General features: G+C 39.8%; 1 protein-coding gene across 1 annotated transcript in view; it reads left to right on the top strand.

Moving 5' to 3' along the window:
- The window catches only part of rab11fip4b (RAB11 family interacting protein 4 (class II) b), a 48,012-nt gene that overhangs the window by 6,191 nt on the left and 28,575 nt on the right, over nt 1–13,246 (top strand). The gene's annotated exons all lie outside the window — the stretch shown is intronic.

Here is a 13,246-nt window from a genome sequence, read left to right as displayed (position 1 = left end):
AAAAGAAAATATTTGAAAAGTGTGAAATCCTAAAAGAGAGATGTATTGAGGTGAGTAAAACCAGTAATGAAAGTGGTGTATTAAGAGGGAAACAATCCAGAGTATAAAAACAACAATAAAGGATATACCAATTAGTAACACATCAAAATTGAACACCACAGAGATGGAACAGAGCTTAGATAGCAATTCATACAACAAAATGATTTCTACATTATAATGGTTACATTCAGGTGATAAACACACCATGTCTATTACTGTGTTATGTAATTATAATTCCACTGTGTTTCAGTTGGCTTGACTTTTGACCAGATTTCTGGTTTAACTGCCAAAGTGGTGATTTGGTGTCAAACTGCACATATACTTGGGATTAGCGTAAGGAAAACAGTAAAGATTTGTTTATTTATTTATGCATGAATTGGAATTTTTTCAATTTAAGGGATGATATATGCCACCAATGGCTGGTGAACTGTAGTGACATACAACAAGACACTGACACAGTATGACAGCAAAGTGATGCATTAAATATAAGGATCTTGCTGTACGTATAGTGCACAAAAATAGACTACTGTACAGTAAAATGATTACAGGACTGGAGCATTTCTATGATCTGTAGGAGAAGCATAGCTTGTGGATTAAGTAGCTGTAGCACATAGAGCCTGAAGCAGAAATCAATTGGGGTTCATTGTATTTGTTTGTTGTATTGATAGTATGATGGAGTGTGCATGAGAATACTGACTATGTGAGCCTTGTCTACCTCTGAGTGAGGGAGGAGAAAATGATGCGGTGGTGATGACAGCAGAAAGACAAAGGATGACACAAGGAAAGAAATAAGGGACAAAAAGACAAGGCAGTTAGAGGAAAGAAATATAATGATAAAGGGAAAGATAGATGGGTGGTGGGTTGAGTGTGAATTGACGGATGTGAGTGGAATGGGCGTTTGGAAAGAGATAAGAGCAGCAGAGGGAATGCAGAAAAAGAGAGGGAGTCTGAAGAGAGACGAAAGGGAAACAGAACAGAAGAAACAAAGAAGACAGAGAAAAGATAAGAGGTGGGCAAAGTGAAAGAGCAGAAGAACAACAGAGTCAGATAATCCAGGCAGCACCTTTTTATCTAATTTATTCATGAGTGAGTCATTTTGCCTGTGGTTGTGAGTGACAGGGCCCATTAGTACAGGTGACACTCATCAGGCTTCACTTCCAAATCAGTCACTGGCCTTTCTCTTACCAGAGCGAAACAGGAACGAATGATATGGTCAGGCTGAGCCAGATGTGTGCGTGTGTGGTCTTTGCTGTGGCTGCTCTGTTTGAAAATATAAACTTGGTGAGCACAGGTCTTGAAATCATATTAACTAAAGATCCAGTAAAGTCTTAAATAGTTAAAATTGCACTTTAATGGTTACTTATAAAGATTTTTACTATTCTTGTGAAAGGTTACAGTGAGAGGTTACATGCACTATATTGTAAGTTGTTAGAGGTGTGGTTAATTTCACAGCATTTTCACAGTCTCACTGGTTGCAGACATTGTGGTTATTTGACATTAAACAAAGGGAAGTTTTAAATTGTACTTTATGAAACTTGTAGGCACCATGTGAACTAAAGAACTGAACTGAACTGTGTGAGCCACTGATTTTCAGTTTTTGCCTTTTGTGTTCTCCCATTATTTACTGATGTTGGTTATATCTGTGTCTCTCTCAGCTGAATTGACTACAGCAGCAGAGTCCATCTGCTTTTGCAGAATTTGGAAAAACGTATGCGGTCATGAGAAAAAACCTAATGCAGCTGTGTGGGGGGAAGAAAAAAAAATTGCCCCGTTTTTTTAACCCATCGATCACAGTGCTGCAGAAGTTTAGGAAATACCCTTGGGGAAAGCAGTCAACCCAGTATTGTGGAACTGCAAAATCATTCTAAGTCTGTTGGAGCAGAGATCGATCAGTGGATATCAGCAAAGAAATGCAGCAGAGGATCCGGGTCAAGCTGCATGTTGCTGAATCTGGTGTTACCATTGTTATTTTGTTTCTTTGCTTTTTCTGTGCTTGTTTTTTTTATTGGCGCTTCACTCCGTCAGTTACCAAAAAATGGTAAAATGCCATCATTAAAAAATACTAAACGCAGAATGAATGGCATTTCGTTGCTATTGTCTCAGCTATACATCACATTTTCAGAGGATTGGAAATGCTCACACAATAGGCTGATGGGACAGGAAGGGAATTATATTTTGTTGATTTGGAAGCACAAGCATTACTGCCTCACAGCTTTTGGCACCGATGTGTGTGGCTTAGTTGGTTAATTAAAGTTTTGAAAGACTCTCATACACATAAAAATACACACACACACACAGAAACACACATACACACAGTCTGGAATAGAGACAAGCCCAGCAGAGTCCCACCAATGACAGTCAAGGACACACCGCCACCAAGCCGACATGATTATCCTGTAACCATCCAGCTATAAGGGAGGACTGCTAATGAACAGCAACATCACTTGTTCGCTCCCTCTTTATCTCTCTCTCTTTCTCTCTCTCTCTCTCTCTCTCTCTCTCTCATGCACACACATGCACATACACAATTGCCTTTTCTCCCATGATCTCACTGACTAGCAATGGCTATAAATCATATGCTCAACTGGCTCTCACTCATTTCAGTTGTGCTGTCCTATTCCCCAGTTTAATGTTCATGCATATGTGAACTGTACATACACATTAACATATTCATTCTAAACTTTATTTTTTTAATATTCCTCATACATTCTGTGTTGCTCACCACCCAATCTTTCCTTTTCTCCCTTTCTCTGCCTTTACCTTCCTCATCTCTGACACCAGTTTGCAAAGCATCAGGACACACAGAAACGCATACAAGTAATTATCGTTCAACTTTCTGATGAATGGTTCTTTTCATTGGCGTTTGATTGCCTCTGCCAATCCCACCATGTTGATATGTGTCCCAGAGCGGTTTCTTCTATGTTATGCAGGAGAGAGTTGCAAAATTTAACAAGTTACAAACTCTACCAAAGGTGCTTTAAATGTTTTTTTCATAGCAACATTCATATTACTGAGATGAGAATATTACATTATGTTACATTTCAAGCTTGAGGCAGTGTTGTGAGATGAATTAACATTTGGAAGAGAACTGCAACAAATATGACGAGCGAGGATGGAGTCAGAGAGGATGCTGAAGAACGTGGTTCCTCTTTTACTAGTTATTCTGGAAGTTTACATGACCTTGTTCCGACTTTGAGTTTCTCTTTTTATCCCTCTGTGTGTGTGTGTGTATGTCAGTGTGTGAGTGTGAGTTGCCGTCTGTTCCTGTTCAGAGGTCACCTCCTGCCAGGAGCATCTGGGTGGATAGCATGAAGCATGGGCGTTTAGACACACACATACACACAGTTGGAAGATGAGCATGTACTACGTGCATACCTGCTTTTATTTTCAGTGTGCTCACGTTCGTGGAAGTTAATTAGTTCTATAAAGCAAGTATGTTCACATACTTGAGTGTCGGCATTTTCAAAGTGATGGGCACAGGCTGTCAGAAGGAACTTAATTAACCTTTAATTTGTGTTCGTGCAGACATGCTTCCCTTGATTTGCTCTTGCTCTCTACAGCTTTCTCTGCACTCTATCACGTTTTTCCAGATGGAGAGGATGGAGTTTCTCAAAAACAGTTGTTCAGAGTTGTACTTTCTGTAGTAAGGCTTGTTGCTGGGGCAGTACCCTATATTAAGTACAGCAAGGTAGCCTTTGTTGCGAGTCAACCTTTTTTTACCCCTGTGATTTTTACCTACAGAAGTACAATTATGTGCCCATAGTAACCAAAATGTAGCTTTTTAATTAAACATTTACACTAAGCAGTAGTGAGGAAAAACACCATGCTTAAAAAGTTCTAGTCAATCCTCTCATTGGACCTCCACCCGTGAACGCTGCCAATTGATTGATAGGGTCAAACTGAAAGCACCGCGACTGAATCTTGCTCTTCCTAGAAGGTAGAATGTGCATGTGTGATCTCTTCAATCCCTTATATTTATGATGGCTCCCCTTTTAAGACTTAATTTCACTTTGTGTCTGGGTGCTTCGGTCAGTGCAGAACAGACAACATGTGAACTTCAGCAGCACAGCCGTTAAGTGTCCCTCCTCCAATGGATGAAGAAGGACGAGTGAGAGACGCGTGTGAGAGAGTGTTCAGCATGGCGCAGAAAAGTGCTTGTGCGCGCACATTTACATTATTTCAAACGTAATATTGATCTGCTGACGTATTTCTTCACGTCAAAAATTTGTCAATACTCATCTATGTCATTGCCTCAAACCCATTAAAAATGTTTGAACACAAAGGTTTGAAAAATGACCCTAAATAACCCTCTCAGTCACAACAGTTACACTGACTGTGTTATGTGCACATGCTGCACTGTGCCACACTGAGTCTGAATGATGCCTTACATGGAAGTGTCAGATAGCTGAATCAGTGTGACCAACAGGATATAGTCTCTGTCATTTACTTCACTAAGCTGCGGAGTCTAGTTTTTTTTCTATTTTACTTGAGTAGCTTTTTCCACCGTTTTTTTCCCAGTTTGTAGCGCCCTACTGCTGGGCCTTATGATGGCTTCAGACAGGAAATTTAGCTGCCACTGGGTGGGCAAAAACATTACCCCTGTGCCATCTATGTGCTCTGAGTCATTTTAAATAACAAAAAAAGTTAACTCTATTTCTCTTACTTTCTGTGCCCCCACCCCTTTTCCCTCCTTAATTTGCGGTCTCCCCCACTGTTATCTCCGTTGACCAGTGCTGGAGGTCTGGGCAAACCTCTGCTGTCCATCTGTCAGTCTTGTTATCCATAATTAGTGTCCAGACCCTCTCCTACCTTCTTCTTTTCAAAGTGGATAATCTGAATTGCTTGCAACAGCACTGTTGCCCCCAGCCTCCCTCTCTCCGCCCCCAAATCTGAGCCAGCATTTCTTTCGTTGCTCAAGGCCAGTGTGTAAAACACAGTACCCCTCTTCACTACCCCTGTTACCGCACCTCTTTCCATTTTCTTACTTTACTTTCCTTCTAGTCTGCAGCTCATGTTTTATTTGGGCCTTTCCTGTTTTAATCATTGATTTTCTCCACCAGCTCTTTAGATCCTCTGATTCCCCCTTCCTCTCAATGCAGTTTGTTGTTTCTTTGATCCACATTTCATCTTTTGTTTTTCTCACTTGCTTTCAATCAGTCCATCTTTCTTGTTTTCTCATCATCATCTTCATTTCTTTTCCTTTCTCTTTTCTTTCTCTCTTTCTTTCTCTCCGTCCCTCATTTTCTTTCCGTTTGTTTAATTAGGTCGCTGATTGTCCTGTGATGTGTGGACTGCATAGAAAAGCTGTCACAGGAGCTCAGTTCTGGATCACTGCCTCCTCCTTCTCTCCCTTTCTATCTCTCTTTCTCCCCCTTTCATAAACAACACTCACTCATACTCCCACTCACGGTGGGAGTTACAGCATCGCATTGCACTCGGATTGATTCACCAAACTTTATCATAAGGGACACAAACTTTTAAGGGACTGCATTGTTTTCAAGTTTGTGGGATATTTACCAACATGATGTGAAACAACTTCATGTAAATGAAAATTGCTCTTTGCCCTTGGAATTATTAATTATCCATACTGAAATCTTCAGAGGGGAGGCTCAATGGGAGGAAAGTAAATAATAGTCTTTAGTTAAATGTTGGTGTCAGCTCAACCAAAACATAAATGATTGAATTAAAAAGACCTAGAATAATTAAAGTTGACATTGCGATCCATTGTTCTAGCTCCAGGAAATGTATATTTATGCTGTTGTATTGCAAAAGTTGTGCATTGCAATACTTTGTTAATATTGATGATGAAAATGTGGAGAAAGTATAGAAAAAGAGACTTAGGTAGATAAATCAGTGAGTGAAATTTACACACACGTTTCCTCAGCCTCAGAGGGTAAGTTACAATACAGCGAAAGAGGAAGATGATGCTTGCACAAACTCTTTCAACAGGTGTTTCCCCCGCAGTGTCATCACACTGACATACAAAGACGCACAACAACCACAGCTGACTCGTAACCTTTTTCCACGTAAACGAGAACTGTGAGTAAATAAAATAATCATCTTGAGCTAAGTGTTTAGCAAGGCCAACTTCCTGTGTTAACACCCAGGTGTCTTTAAACCACACAACACTGCTGCACTGGGATGAGTGGGATAATACTGCAATGTGAAAAACTGTGTATTTTTGCCATTTTTAAACTGTAAACAAGTTAACAGAGAGCAGTGACATAAAAGAAAAACTGATACCTTTGCCACTCAGACACGGCAATGAGGACATGTCCTGCAGCGTAGCGAAAACAATAATGCACAACCGGATTGCGTTGGCTTTAGTCTGAAGTCAGAAAGGAAAGGATCCCATATTTTGCAGAACTGGAATGGCCTTCCCCTAAAGAAAGTGCTTAAGGCCTCAAAATACAGAGGTTTAAGATAATGTATCACTTAGTTTATCACATTTAGTTTGTTTGCTACATTACATGTTAGTGTTTTGGTGCAATAGCTGTGTCCCAATTCAGAGGCTGCATCCTTCAGAGGTTGCAATTGAAGACGGATAGTGTCACAGCGACGCAACTAGGCTGTCTCATTTTGAAGGCTCCGTGAAGTACGGATCCACTGGGTGGATCCTTCGTTTTGTTTTCTTTTGTAAATTAAAAAGTTCCATGTTGCTAGGCAACAGGACCTTTTGTGATGTGTCGGTAAAGGTGGACACACATGGGGACGCAAAGTCTAAATCCACCATAGGCCAGACTGCCTCCTCTTCAAATACCTCACTACTGTATGTGTGTGTGTGTGTGTGTGTGTGTGTGTGTGTGTGTGTGTGAGAGAGAGAGAGAGACTCAGAGAGAGCATTTGTTGCATTTGTTTATCCTTTTGCAAAGTCCATTTATATTCCACGACCTTGACCAACGAGTCCTTTCACGGTTCAGTGTTTTCTCATCTGTCTGTCAGGCTAATTAGCAGCGATTGTCTAGTTGCATTGTTTCAGTTCAGCTCACACCAACTACCCTCCTAACCCACTGCAACCTTTTAATAGAGGAAGTGAATACCTCCACTAAACGCTGAGCTGCAAATACACCAGGGGTTTTTGATATAATGGTTAATGTTTTGTAGCAAACCTTTATTGTTGCTTTAACTTCTGCTTCTTTTATTCTTATCATCCCCTTTTTCAGTCATTATGTTGTAGGTTTCTGTTTGTCTCTTGCTCTCTTTAATCAGAGTCAAACTTGTCTTTATTTTCCTCTTCCTCACGTCCTCATTGATTCCTCTATCACCTGCTGTCCCAGTGGTCTGGTAGTGATTTGATAGATGGATGGTCTTGTCATGTATTGATCATCAGGCTTTGATCTGTTGTCAGTCAGATGTAAGCCAGGCCTGCTCAGCATGCTGACAGAAGATTCTCTGTGTTTGTTCTGTCTCTTTTCATCAGTGAGCTCTGTTCAAAAGGGAGGAAGCCTGAATGTAGATGCAAAGCTAGCATCAGAAATTTATACTTTATAAGTCAGTTATCTAGGTTTGTCATTGCTGCAACATAGAAAACATCAGGTCATTAGCCAGAATTGCATTGACAAATGTTTTATGCATTTTAAAGATCCAGCAGTACCTCCATTCTGCCCTATCTTACAGTCATTTTGTCAGAAAATAGGCCTACATGGGTGAAACTAATTGCGAGGCATTTTTACTGACTCATAGCCCATGTTACTTTGCACATAATGGAGACATAGACATCTATTCCTTTATTATCTGTAACCGCAAGCCAGTTTGAAATAATGTTAAACATTGTCCTGATATGCAACTGCCCAGCTGGCATCGGATGTCAATGTAACATTGGACATTGGATATAAGAGTGATATGTCAGACAGGTGTTACATTTTTGGTTGGAAATGAAAATTGGGGTTGATGGAAAAAATCCAATGTTGGTTATTTGACATTTTGACATTGAGCAGATGTTGCTCACAGGAATGTTGTTATTTTATGTCAAGATGGTGTTGGCATGAGATAAAACGTTGGATTTTGGTTACAGCAGCTGTCGTCGGTATTCTACGTCAAATTGACGTTGGCATTAGACATTGTCCTCACATTGAATTTTGGTCACCCGACATCACAACCTACATACAACCAAATATCAAAAACTAACAACATTGATGACCAGCGGCGTGGCTGCAGGGCAAAGGTCATACTTATTTTAAAGTGCATTATCTGTTACCCAATTTGCAACAAATAAAAGAAAGGAAAACTTTGTAGGTGCTTCGGGATTGTTGGTGTAGTTTGCTACAGTTACATTACTGAAATCACTCTAAATTGCTATAGAAATGGGTTGTTGAATGGCATAATACTACCAGGACCCACTGATGTTTTTAGCCTATCAAAAAAGAGAAGTTCTTGTTCATCAGGACCTTTGTGTCTGTTCATAGGGAAATGGGTTTTGTACATGCTCCGACTTGGAAAATATAAAAATATGTGTTTCCACTGCAGTTGAGTGCTCAGTTGTTCTGTCATTTGCCCCATTGCTACATGGAGCAGCATCATGAATGTGACCAACTTCTCACCACTCTCTAAATATTCTCTCTGAATCTTGTCACACACTTGATACTTGCCTGTTATTCATAACCATGACAAGAGTAGATTGTATCCTTCCATAAACAGATGCAATCCAACCATGTGAGCAGTAATCAATACCTACACAACTGTGTGAGAGTTTTCCCTGCAGGCACTACTAACCCAGTGGCCTGTTTTCAATTGTATTTCAGCCATATTGTCACCAACAGATTGATTTCTTATGCTGTAGGAAGTGGTTCATCCTGTACAAGTTTGAGCTAAAGGATTCCTTCAAAATATTCAGTTTTATTGGATATATAACTACTTCATTGTAACTACATGTCTGTGAAAGCTGATCAAACATTGCAGTGAACATGATTGTCAATTCTTCAAAGACCATATTTGTTCTTCTTACTAGATCTAAAGTAACAGGAGATAATACTGGCCAGATGTATGCGTTTCCAATCTACTATTGTCTATGCTGTTCTTGTATGTGTCGGGCTATTTGAACACACTGGTTTATTGTTGCGTGAATTAAGTGCAAAAATACATTTTAGGACCTCCATATGAAGCCAGTGTTTGTACAACCACATATTTTTATGATAAGAAGTCATACACTGTCAGAATTTGAAAAATATCTTCTACCTCATCCCTCATGTCGGGATATGCTTATAAATGTGCACATTCGGGCATTATCAATTAATCTGCCAATTCTAGAAAAGATTCTCGATGAGGTGATTCATTTCTTGGTCTTCAGAATGTCAGAAAATAACAAAAGAAGAGTTTCCCTTAGCCTTACATGATGTCTTCAGATGTCTTTGTCTGTCCAACCAACAGTCCAAACCACAGTGATAATAAATGTACTATCATAGTATAGTTAAAAAAAACAGCAAGTACCTAGGTTGCTGGAAACTGGAAACTGAAATTTTTTTTCATTTCTTCATCTATAATTAGAAATGTAGCCATTTAAATGACTAATTGTTTCAGCATGTGTGTACTTGACTTTAACACTACTAGTTGGCAGTAACACCCACTGATGTGGGTGTTACTGCCAACTGATGTGGGTGTTACTGTGTGTCGCCGTTACTTATGTGTTTCTCTATACAGGGTATGTGTACAGTGTGTAAGTGCATTACCTCCTGATGAAATGTAGCGACCCAGTGAAGCAAACCTGAAATGTAATTTTGTTTATATGGATTTCGCTCTCTGCTCACGCTCCGTTTTGCATTTCCTCCTTCACCTCATGTTTCTCATGTCAAATCCTCTTCTATGTATTTCAATCGCACATACTGAGACTCAGTTATTCACGGTCTCACTTTTTTTTTTATCAAGCCTGTCAAACTCAAGATAGAATATAAATGAATCTGCAGTTTGGAGCCTTTTCAAACTCTCTCCGTGACTTGCACACTCACACTCTATCTGACCCCTTTCCTCTCACCACCTCCACTGCCTACATTGTCATTAGAGTGAATCTCTCAGAGCTGAACACTTCATGCTTGTATGTTGTTAGATCATAGGCTCTGGAACAGATGTCAACCCAAATGCACAGTACTCCACCACACCCTAGTCCTGCATAATAGTAGTGGATAGTTATGTATGGTAATTGTAACATGTCATATTATATGTAGTTATCAATTATGCCAGAAATTACACATCTGTCTATGCGGAACAGTAGTCTCATCAGTCCATGCCATGGTTCAGACTGGAGTTATGGAAATTATCAGGGGCAGGAGCACAAAAGGAATTCAGTAGGCTGGAGGATCAAGTGCTGCATTGAGGGTTAAATGCCCAAGGCTGGTTGAACTGCACAGTTAAGGACACACTGGAGAAATGCTGTACTTAATAGTCTAGACATTTACTGATGAATACCATTGTCACAGGAGAACAGGAGAAGTAGATATATGTGGCAGGGCATAGAAGCATGTATACAGCACAGGTCAATCTGTGCAAGCATGTGTGTGTTTTCTCATATGTCCAGACCTCTGTGTATCTAGAAGAAGTAGCAGCAGCAAAGTTATTGGCATTCACAGTGCTCAGCTCAAACAAGCAGCCTACCAAGCCACTGCCCGCTGAAGAGTATCCCTGCCTCGTTTATTTCTTGAAATCTTCCTCTGCTCTCCTATCCCTCTCTTATTCTGTGGGGCCTCTCCCTCTCGCGCTCTATCCATCTCTACCCCCACCCTCTTCCTCTCTATCATTCGTCTTGCTGCATTGCGAACCCAAGCAGCTGGTTGAGAATCCCCACAGACCTGCTTCAGCTGACCTCTGCTACACACATTTGTTAGGTTTTTTTGTTTTTTAATGCAATGTGGATGCACTACAGTGTGTATGTATGGATTTGCTTTAGCCCCCTGTCTGATCCTCTTGGAGGAGTATAATGCAGATTTTTTTCAGCTGTCATCTCCTCTTTGCCACCCACCCTCATCACTTTAAGTAATGTAATAATGTCATCCCCTCTTTGAATGGCATTAACATAACTGTGTTAACACTTTGTGAAAGCATGTCGTGAAACCCAGGCCATTGGTCCATAACTATGTGTTGCCATCTGAATGAGGCAGGTAGACATGAATAGAATTGTAAATGGCTTCTGTGAAAAGGGGGAAAGGGGCCAACCCTCTAACAAATTGCACATAAACAAATAGCCACAGGCCATTGGTTGAGCCACTGCCAACGTCTTTGAGAAGTGAAGGAGAGAGAGAGAGAGAGAGAGAAAGGAGATTGTAGGAAGGGTGCATTCCTTTCCACATAATTAGGTTTTATTTGGCTCTCTAAGCTTGGATCATATCCTCTTTCCTCCTCTTCATCATTCTCACCACCCCTCTCTCGTTTTCTTATCACTTTGTCAACATAATGCTACTTGCAACAACCATTGGGACTCAAGCAGCTCTGGCTCTCTGACAGAGACAGCGTGTGAGTCATGAAATTAAAAAAAACACTGAAAATATGTTATTGGGTGGAGAGATGTGAGAAGGTAATAAGGTGACTGACATTTCCATGTAATTTTATTTGGATTAAGTTTTGGCTCAGCTGCCCTCAGCTCTTGCCAGATGAGGTGGACTCACGTTACTGCAACACAACTTCAAGTGGTGAAACCTGAGCTAACACCACAGAAAACAGACATCCATACATATACCCAGAATATCTGAGATTTCATCATCAATTAGTTGAGAATATATGTTAATTAAATTACCAGAATAGTTATAATGTTTGAGCAGAACATACCGTTGAAGAAACATGGGTGATTCAAATTCAAATATAAAAGCACAAAAGCAGCATAAGGCAAAAATGGAAGGGGAAAAAAGATACAGACGCTATCATCCGTCTCTTTTTATTTCAAGTAGCACAGAGACCGGAGGGGATTTGTTGTGATGGCAGTAGAGTGTAATGTGATTTATGTTTCCACAGCATGGGGAACAGGTCCTTCAAATGTAAGTAGGACAGCCATATTAAGGGAAGTTCTCAGATGACAATACTGAACGAGAGCTGATCGTAATGGAGGCTTGTTCAATCGGGCAAATGATGCAGCAATATAAGAAATATATCTGAAAATATTTGCTGTCATACATAGAAATCAGATTGCATCAAGCCGTTTGTGAGCAGATATAAGAAACTAAGTATTTCATTTAAGATTTTGAATTGCTGTTGGTGATCTGTCTGTAGAAACAAGATTTTATCCTCTGCCTCAACTAAAACCAGGTCATCTCATTTTCTTTACAGAAAATGTGTAGCTTCACAGTATATATACTGCTTTTAACATGCTAAAAGTTGGTTTATATGTTCCTCATTTCAGTTGTGGCCCAAGGGCGATGTAAAATTATGGTCATATGTCAGAACCCTCAGGGGGAACAAAGTGTAAAGGTGACTGCTGATGTGAGGGTTGACTTTAGGCTAACAAAATACTCTGTCTTTAAAACAAGTTGAATTTGAATGTAAAGTTACTCCTCTGAGGACTGTAGGGACTGACATTACCAACCAAGAATAACAAACATGGTAATACCATTTGGAGCTCTAATGAGAAGAAGTCCCGGCTCCTCAATGCTGACTCCAAGTTGTTTTTTCTGTATCCTGTGTAAGAGTTCAGCATTCAACTCAAATAGGAGTAATTTTAAGGATACAAGTGAGGAGCATAAGATGGAGTGGCAGCTGAAAGAGTGATTGAAATTCCCTGCAGAGCTGAGATAAGAGTTTAAAAAGAAAAATGGTAAATATTATGGCAAGTCCACACAGAATATTTCTCCAAAATTACTCACAACTTCTGTTGACTCTTTGAGGAATAAATTATGTGCTTTAAGAGCACATAAGTAAGTACCAGGAAAAACAGCCTTATGTGTAGATTGACCTCCATGCATTTTTGAAAGGATTTCATTAGAGATTTGAGGATTTTTCCAACTTTGAATCATATGATCCTACAAATGAAATGGGGAAAAATGTAAGTTTCCCCGAAACCGAAGTTTCACCCAACAGCACCAATATATCCAGTGTTTGAGGGCTGAAAAGTAACTGGGTTGTAAAGAATTTATCTTAAAGCTGGGGGATACAGTTTATATAATGATATTAGCTTGGTGTGCGGCTGAAGCAAAACATTATTTTCATTATTGATTATTTTCTCAATTAATTATCCATAAAATGTTAGAAAATAGTAAAAAAAAAACAAAAAAAACAAAACAATGGCCATCAC

This window comes from Seriola lalandi, unplaced genomic scaffold (genome assembly GCF_002814215.2).
Source record: "Seriola lalandi dorsalis isolate HSWRI2012SDOR001 ecotype SW California unplaced genomic scaffold, Sedor1 jcf7180002053069, whole genome shotgun sequence".
In the NCBI taxonomy this organism is placed as follows: domain Eukaryota; kingdom Metazoa; phylum Chordata; class Actinopteri; order Carangiformes; family Carangidae; genus Seriola; species Seriola lalandi.
The sequence above is the reverse complement of the archived record's forward strand: the minus strand, read 5'-3'. Positions and strand labels throughout refer to the sequence as shown.